Source organism: Palaemon carinicauda, chromosome 21, assembly GCF_036898095.1.
Source record: "Palaemon carinicauda isolate YSFRI2023 chromosome 21, ASM3689809v2, whole genome shotgun sequence".
NCBI lineage: Eukaryota > Metazoa > Arthropoda > Malacostraca > Decapoda > Palaemonidae > Palaemon > Palaemon carinicauda.
The window spans coordinates 52,514,043-52,523,385 of record NC_090745.1 but is presented as its reverse complement, the minus strand read 5'-3'; the positions used below and the strand labels follow the sequence as shown (position 1 = coordinate 52,523,385).

The window sequence follows — 9,343 nt, the reverse complement described above, 5'->3', positions numbered from 1 at the left end:
AATACACGCACAAATACACCATTCTAACACCTAAAAACATAACAGACACCTCACACATCTCAAACTGTCAACCTAACTACACCATGACTCCTCGCTGCAGATAGGAAGGGCGATGGTGGCTGGTACAACATAAACATACGCTACTGGGGTTTACGTGATGACAGGCAGGGCAGCCGGTCGGGACTATGGTACGCCCCAAAGGCCAAAGCAAAGTCCTTCAAAAGAAGGCAACCATGTTACCCCATACGAATGGGAAAAAAAGCACGCTAATAGATGATGATTATTATTATTATTATTATTATTATTATTATTATTATTATTATCATTATTATTATTATGATGAGGATCTTAATGATGATGATGATGAGGATGATGATGATGCTATAAGCCCATGCGTTCCAACAGGGAAAAATAGCCCAGTGAGGAAGGAAATGATGAAATACATAAAACATATGACAAATAATGAGCAATTAATATGAAATATTTTCAAAACAGTAACATCAAAACATACTTCATAAATAAACTATAAGAAAGACCTATATCAGCCTGTTCAGCATAAAATCATTTGCTGTGAGTTTGAACTTTTGAAGTTCTAGTGATTCAACTACGTGATTAGGATCTTCGTTGGCAAATGCCATTTTTCTGTGCCTGTCTTACATTAGCACCTAAGAGTCAGCATGCAAAGCAGTAAACTCTGTCACCAGTCACGGAGTATTCATACCTATCACACCAATCACATTGAAAAGAACCAAGCAGTACTTTTGGATATATTTTTAGTCTTAGTTGTGTGAGTTCATCTTCAGGTTACATGGCTGACTCTGAGATTGCAGTACACAAAAGGAACATTACACGAAGTAAGCATCTGTTAAAGCATAGAAATTTTCAAATATCATTAATATGTTCGTCACTGGTTTTAATGAAATTTGTAAATCATTCAGTTAGCTTAGCTGCCTAGGTATTTATTAAGCCTGGACAGATAAACGTGTAGCGTATATGCTACCGCCTATATGCGCAAAACCCCTTTTTCACTTCTGCGCCGCTTGGGTTCGGCTTCTGAACGGAAATTTACCCAGCACCGGTTAGTTAGACCAGAGACACAGCCGAAGGAACAACTGCCATTGTCCTCTCTCGCCGTTTTTTGGAAATCGCCATTTTTATTTTTCCTGGTAGCGTATACGCTACACGTTTACCTGGTAAGTGACTGTGATTGATTTTCACAAGTTTTACAATATTGATTACAATATATTCATTTTTGTGAATAGTGTTTTGATACTTATTGTGAACGGTGATAGATGATTTGAGAACATGATGCTAATGGTATATTGGATGTAGGATTACCATCTATAGTTTAATTTAGCTAATATTAGTAACGGGTTTTTTTTCAGATTTTTCAGTTTTTAGCCTAAGAGGTTCATCTTTCAACTGAATATGCACTGAATGTAGCCCAGAACGGTTAGTATTCATTACTTTCTGTTTTATCCTAATATTTTCTACAATTCTAGCAATAATTTTCGGATATTATAGGTCACATAGACTGGAATAGTGTAAATATGAAAGAAGAAAATTCATTATCGGCGCTAGTTATTTTTTGGAAAAAATTTTAAAAAATAGTTAACTTTTCTTTATTTCAGGATTTTCATATATCATCTTATTTATCTATTATTCAAATTTTATGTATACAAATTTTAGCAGTCTCAATTTATAATTTATATTAGAAAAAAATATTTTTGTCACATGTAACTTTTTTTTTTTATACTAAAAATTTCCCCTTTTTCTTTTCTTTCCAGATTTTTCTGTTTTCAGCCTAGGAGGTTCATTTTTCAACTGAATATGCCTCAGGGACTCCTAGAAACTACCATTAGGCTGTTTTTATCAAGTAGCAAGGACAAAGGCTCCCAGGACCCCGAGAGTTGTAGTCTCTCAAAATCGACAAAAGTTTTCAGGTCTCAGTTAATAAAAAATCATTAAGTTACTTCCATGATTTTGTTGAGTATATCCTAGTCGTAGATAGCTAGAATTATATGTATAAACAAATTCATAAAAAAAATGCATTACTGGAACTACCAAGTGAGGTTGAAACAAGCGGCAGTGTATACGCTACACATTTACCTGTTACGTTATCGATTTAGACGTTTACCTGTCCAGGGTTAAATAAATACTTTTTATTGAACTGGCCCCTGACTGTGGTCTATGACTTTCCTTGAATATTTGACATAGATGCTAAATTGCTAATATCTGAGGTTTACATGTTGATTAGGAATACTGGAATTTTCTATGTGCTTTTGGGGGGGCTGGGACCTTAGTTTGGGGGGAGGCTCAGCCCTAATAGGCTTCCTTTGATGACGTCACTGCCGATGGGAACATGCATACTTTAATGCTGGGATCACATTTTCCCATATTTTGCTACCGATTTATCCCATAAAAGGATTTAATGGTAGTTTGCGACCAAACACATCAAACTTTAAGGCATGCGAAGTACAACCTGGGGTGTTAGTACGTCTGATGTTTGGCGCCAAGTTTATTGTTTTTTTTTGGGGGGGGGAGGGGTGCAGATACCATCCGGTATCCAATGGATGCAAATCACAAGCGGATTAAATAAAGTCGGCCGTCTAGGCCAAGTGTAGGCAAAAATGTTGCGACCTGATGGTTGGGAGCTCATTACACATCCATTATCTGCGTAGACACGCTACAAACTATTCCTGCTCTTCATTTAATAATGCCGACCTCGTGTAATACTTCTGAATGTATTCAAAGATTCGACAAAAATTTAAATCCTACTATTACATTTAATTGGTAAATGCTTTATTTTCAACGTTATGCTTACTAAATCCTCGAACTATATCAAAATGGTACCAGCATATCGATGGAAAATCAGGATTCATTAGTCTTTCATTTTCAGCATTGAAGAAGAAACCTGATGTAACACAAATATAGCAATTAAGCAACAAATCGAGTCGGAGAGCACAAGATCTTATGGTTTTGTTGATATGTGTACTGAACTGGATGATGATAGCATTCCAGTTGCAAGAGAAGCACTTGTATTTATAGTGAATTCAGTCAATGGCAGTTGGAAATTACCAATAGACTATTTTTTGGCACGCGGACTAGGTTCAGCTGGTCGTGTTAATTTGTTAAGGCAACATGTGGCTAAGCTGCATTCAGTGGGGGTCAAAATTATCTCTTTGATTTTTGATGGTCTATCAACGAATGCTGCTATGGTCAAAGAGCTTGGTTCCAGTCTAGATTATGAAAATATAAAAATTTCATTTCTTCATACATTGAGCAAGAGCAGATATTTATAATGTTTTACCCATTCCATATGTGAATGTTAATTAGGAATTTATTACGGGAAAAAATTTTTTGCTAATGAAGAGGGAAACTTTATCAAGTGGGATTCCATTGAAGAATTACATAAGCTTCAGGAAGGCGAGGGTTGGCATTTTGGGGATAAATTAAGATCGCAACATCTGGCATGGATTAGAAAAAAAACAAATATGAATGCTAAACTTGCACCACAATTACTGAGTGAATCTGTTGCAAAATCACTCCAGGTTTGTCTTCATAACACTTTCGTAGAGTTCAAGGGATGCAAAACATCAATAAATTTCATTACCATTATAAATAATTTGTTTGATGTGATGAATCCAAGGAATTTGTCCTGGTAGGATTTTAAAAGACCAATACAAAAATGTAATGAAAGGTTCTTTAAAGATTTTTGGGCCATGCTGAGTTATGTGGTAAACCTTAGTTAAATTCCAATCACAAAATTTGCTCTCTTGGATTCATAATTTGTATAATTTACAGGTAGTAGGTTGGCCAGGACACTAGCCACCCGTTGAGATACTACCGCTAGAGAGTTATGGGGTCTTTTAACTCGCCAGACAGTACTACATTGGATCCTTCTTTATGGTTACGGAATCATTTTCCCTTTGCCCACACACACATTAAATAGTCTGGCCTATTCTTTACACATTCTCCTCTGTCCTCATACACCTGACAACACTGAGATTACCAAACAATTCTTCTTACATCACTGTAATTGTTCAGTGGCAACTTTTCTCTTTGTAAGGGTAGAAGAGACTCTTTAGCTATGGTAAGCAGCTCTTCTAGGAGAAGGACACTTCAAAATCAAACCATTGTTCTCCAATCTTGGGTAGTGCCAAAGCCTCTGTACCATGGTCTTCCACTGTCTTTTGGACTAGAGTCCTCTTGCTTGAGGGTACACTTGGGCACACTGTTCTATCTTGTTCTTCTTCCTCCTGGTTTGTAAAAAGTTTTTATAGTTTATATAGAAGATATTTATTTTAATCTTGTTGCTTTTCTTAAAACATTTTATTTTTCTTTGTTTCCTTTCCTCTCTGAACTATTTTCCTTGTTGGAGCCCCTCGGCTTATAGCATCCTGCTTTTCCAACTAGGGTTGTAGCTTAGCAAGTAATAATAATAATAATAATAATAATAATAATAATAATAATAATAATAATAATAATAATAATAATAATAATAATAATATGGAGTTTGGTTAAATTATATGATTATCTAATAGGTTGTCCTGAACCTCAATTAAAAAAAAATTAATGTATAAGATGAGCTAAGATCACCTAAAACTTTTTTTTAGTCAAGTTATATTTGTGGGAGGATACAATAATTGCCGGTCAGTTTTCTGCAGCTTACAAACGAATTTCAGATATAATAACTAGCAGAATGCGCTCAACGGGAACTGTATACCTCTGGAATCAGTAAACATTCTTCCAGTTTCAATCAGAGTTAAGGACTATGCTCTTTCTCATACAACACTTCGGTTCAAGCGGTAAATTCTTCAACGGAGAGGAAAACAATTTTGAATGACGAAAGTTTTAAGATAAAATAAGCAGCTAATTTTGATGGGGATGATGATTATACATATCTTCCAAGATGATGATTACACATATCTTCCAAGAGGTCATCATTTGTCATTGTGTTCAAGCAGCACTGTTGCCTATATTGCGGGATTTTTTGTCTTTAAACTGGAAAAATTATGGAAGAGTCAAACCTGTATTAATGATTTTACTGGTACTGATATAACAGCTCCTTGCATTCCTTTATTAGATTGAAAAATATAGGTACTCTAATACACCCATCTGATGACATGATAAATATATATACCTGTTGTGTGAAAAGAAATTCAGAGACTTGATAGCAATTGGCAGTGATACATATATGGAATTGGATAGAAAGGTTATGCAAAAGAATTTAATCTTTGTATTAGATTATTATACTTTTATAAATATATTTTCAAAGTCATGTAAGCATATTAACGAAACTGATCCAGATAATAATCATATTGTTTTACTTATTAAAGCTGTCGCAGAAAAATACCTGCAGATCAGAAATCTTGATGCTGCTAAAAAGTTTTCAGCAAGATTACTAGCAAAAAAAAATAAAAAATAAAATGAGAAGTCATCAGACGTATTCAAAACTGATACACTTTAGTGGGCAGTAGTCACTTCCTGAATGAATTGCATGTAAACGTATGGATAAAAAACTCCCAAAACACGGTGTTTCCTTTGACCTTCTTGATACCTACTTAGCTTTAGAGGTCAGAAGTCACTCTATCTTAGATCCCGGGACGTAATGAAAATATTAGATGGATTATCTTTTTACAAATGACATTTTTATCACCTTGTTAATCTTGCATTTCCCTGTCTGAGGAATTTATCCATCTTAGGATTACCATAATACTCGGGATTAATGCAGAGAGAGTAAAATTATAGCTGATTACTCTCCTCCCAAGTCCTTTCTGTCTACGGTGGAGGGCATGTCGGCTATGACAGTTGGCTTCACCGTTTCCCATAAGCATTGACTACCGGTGCCACCTCCACTCATTTAACCTCCTTGGAGCTCAAGTCCGAGCATGTGTGAGTGAACAGATTTGATGGGTGTTTGACGTCCTGCTGACAGTAGCATGTAGGTCAGACGTATATACAGTACCCTGTAGATCAGACATAAACATGGTACGTTTATGATGGGTAAAATCTGAATTGGTAAGTTTGACCGGGTACATCTGGCAACATTTTCAATCGACATTCTAGTGGAAAATATTGGAAACTTCAGTGATCAAGCATCTGTTTTTGTATACTGTATACTTTTGTCACAATATCGTGTATTTACCATAACGACTTGATTTCTGTCTCCGTTGTCTGTGCTACTGTATGCATTATCATAATAAGGAGTTAAAGTAAATAAATAATTACATTAACAAGAAAACCACACGAAATTAAGCATTTCAAATGTATTACTAAAATGTGTTAAAATCATATTAAAGGTAATGATATTTAAAATACCACAATAAAATAAGATACAAATAAGTAAAAGAAGTAAATGCATAATGCAAGCAATAATAAGAACTTATGTAATTTATCTCTCGAGAATATTTCCGGAAATAGTTAATACACAGATGTTTGTTCAAATTAACGGATTTTGACATAGGAAAAATCTATTTCTGGGTGAGATAGCCATGTCATCCTGGTGGAAATTCTTCAATAGCAGCTTTCTACTTGGGATATTTCTGCGAGTGATATACCATAGAATTTTACCTTAGAGGTATCACAGAGTTCTAACCTCCGGAGCGAATATCCAGAGATATCGTGTATAAATCAGGGACATGTTTAAAACAATCCATGGATATCCTTCCCTCAATAGAGTTCACCTTGTCTCGAAGGATATGGGATAGGGAAGGATACGTGGGCGAGAGAGCCGTTAAAACTCCAAATCCCAATGTGCTACAACTAACACGTTTCCTGTAAACCCATTACCTTGTAGACACCATCTTGACGCTTGCTTGGAGTGGTTGGCCAAACGCCAGCCTTAAGTAAAGAGTCGCCATCTCCAGTGTAGTTAAATGGTATTATTTCGTACAGATTGGCTTTCCTAGCCTTCAAGAAACCTTAAAGTCATTAACAGTACAGACAGATTATACCGTAGTTCAACCCTTTTCCTCCACCTCCCTATAGGCATTGAATTGCTTGACATGCATGTGCGAAGGTATTACGTTCTTTGACAGATAATCAGAAAGCATAACGTCATTACCAGTAATGACAGATTATATTTCGGTCCTTTTCCTCTACTCTTCTACCTAAGCTTCATTTAACCTGTGTGTGAGAGAGAGAGAGAGAGAGAGAGAGAGAGAGAGAGAGAGAGAGAGAGAGAGAGAGAGAGAGAGAGCTTTATTCTTTATTCTTTGCAATTTAGCATGAAGATTTAGAAGATTGTGTTCTAGTTATAAATTAACAATACAGAAATGTCCAACTGTAAACTATTTAGCCAAAATTGTTTACAATAATCTTTAAGCTATTCATTTAAAAGTTAATAGGAAAAATTATTTTTTTTCTTCTACTATAGCAACTAAAAATTGAACATACTTTATGTTTAACTGTGATGAGTAAGACATGTTCATGGCGTCAATGACCTTAGATGTCAGGATGCCAGAAAACTTTCAATCGATAAGACAGGTTCGGCCCCACATTCGACCGCACAATGACGTACCTATTCACACGCCAAACAGGAACATGAGTATGTTAAACACAACCATACGTACAAATGACTGGCGTTACAATGGTTCCCATCAGGTACATCTACTGCATACAGCCTATATACTCTCGCCAACAGAGCAAAAATAGGGCAATTTCAGCTTGAGGGAGTAAACAGGAGAAAGATACTTGAATGTGTGATCCCAAAATTATGCTGGGATACTCCATTCACGTACCTTGCTCCCGTTTGTTTCCATAAGACAAAATTGACAATTTTTTTGCACTGTCGGGGAGAATATAGGCCGTATGCAGGTGTAATTTGTACTCCCCAGTCTGATGGGAACCATTGCAACAACAGACTTTTGTATTTCACTACCATTTGCTCCCATAAGCCAAAATTGACCCATTTTTTGTTCTTTCGAGGACAGTATAGGCCATACGCAAGCGTAATTTGTACTTCCCAGTCTGACTGGAACCATAGAGACACCAGTCTTTTGTATCTTGCTCCTGTTTGTTCCTGTAAGCCAAAATTAACCCATTCTTTGCTCTGTCAGGGACCATATAGGCTGTATGCGGGCGTAGTTTGTACTTCCCGGTCTGACGGGGATCATTGTGACCACGGTCTCTTGTATCTTGCTCCCGTTTGCTTCCATAAGTCAAAATTGCACTTTTTTTTTTTTTTTTTTTGCTCTGTTGGGGAGAGTAAACAGTAGGTCATAAGCAGGCGTAAATTGTACTTCCCGGTCTGATGTGAACCATTGCAATGCCAGTCCTTAGTATCTGACTCCCGTTTGCTCCCGTAAACCAAAATTGATCCTTTTTTTGCTCTGTCAGGGACAGTATAGTCCATATTCAGGCATCTTTTGAACTTCCCAGTCTAACAGGAACTATTACGATACCAGTCTTTTGAGTCTTGCTCCCATTTGTTTCCGTAAGAAAAATTTGCCGCTTTTTTCACTGTCAGGGACAGTATAGGCCGTATGCAGGAGTAATTTGAAATTCCCGGTCTGATAGGAACATTGCGACTCCTGTCCTTGGTATCTGGCAACCGCTAGTTCCCGTAAGCCAAAATTGCCCATTTTATTGCTGTCAGGGACAGTAGAGGCCGTGTGCAGACTTCAATTATTATTCCCGGTCTGACAAGAACCATTGCAACACCAGTCGCTTGTGACTTGCTCCCATTTACCTATTTTTTGCTCTGCCAGACATAATTTGTACTTCCCGGTCTAACGGGAACCATTGCGAAGCCAGTCTTTCGTATCTTCTCCCGTTTTTTACTGTAAGCGGAAATTGTCCCTTTTTTTGTCTGTGTCGTGGACAGTATAGGACATATGCAGGCATAAATTGTAATTCCTGTCTGACGAGAACCATTACCATGCCAGTCTTTAGTATCTTGCTCCCTTTTGCTCCCGTAAGCATAAATTGCCACTTTCTTTGCTCTGTTGTGGACATTATCGGCCCAATGCTGGCGTATTTTGTACTTACAGTTCTGACAGGGACCATTGTGAGGCCAGTCTTTTGTATCTTGGTCCCATTTGTTCTCATAAGTAAAATATTGCCACCATCTTGTTCTGTCAGGGACATTATAGGCCATGTACAACTATAATAAGTACTTCCGGTCTAACAGGATACACTGCAACCCCAGTATTTTGTATCCTGCTTCCGTTTGTTCCGGAAAGTCGAAATTGTCAATTTTTTTGCTCTATCGGAGAGAGCATATACCGTATGCAGGCATAATTTGTACTTCCCGGTCGGACGGGAACCATCGCGACGCCAGTCTTTTGTATCTTTCTCCCAGTTGCTTCCGTTAGCCAAAATTGCCCGCATTTTTTGCTCT

The 9,343-nt window shown here is 37.0% G+C and overlaps 1 protein-coding gene across 1 annotated transcript in view; it reads right to left on the bottom strand.

The window, feature by feature from the left end:
• The window catches only part of Deaf1 (deformed epidermal autoregulatory factor 1), a 451,852-nt gene that overhangs the window by 370,211 nt on the left and 72,298 nt on the right, over positions 1-9,343 (bottom strand). The gene's annotated exons all lie outside the window — the stretch shown is intronic.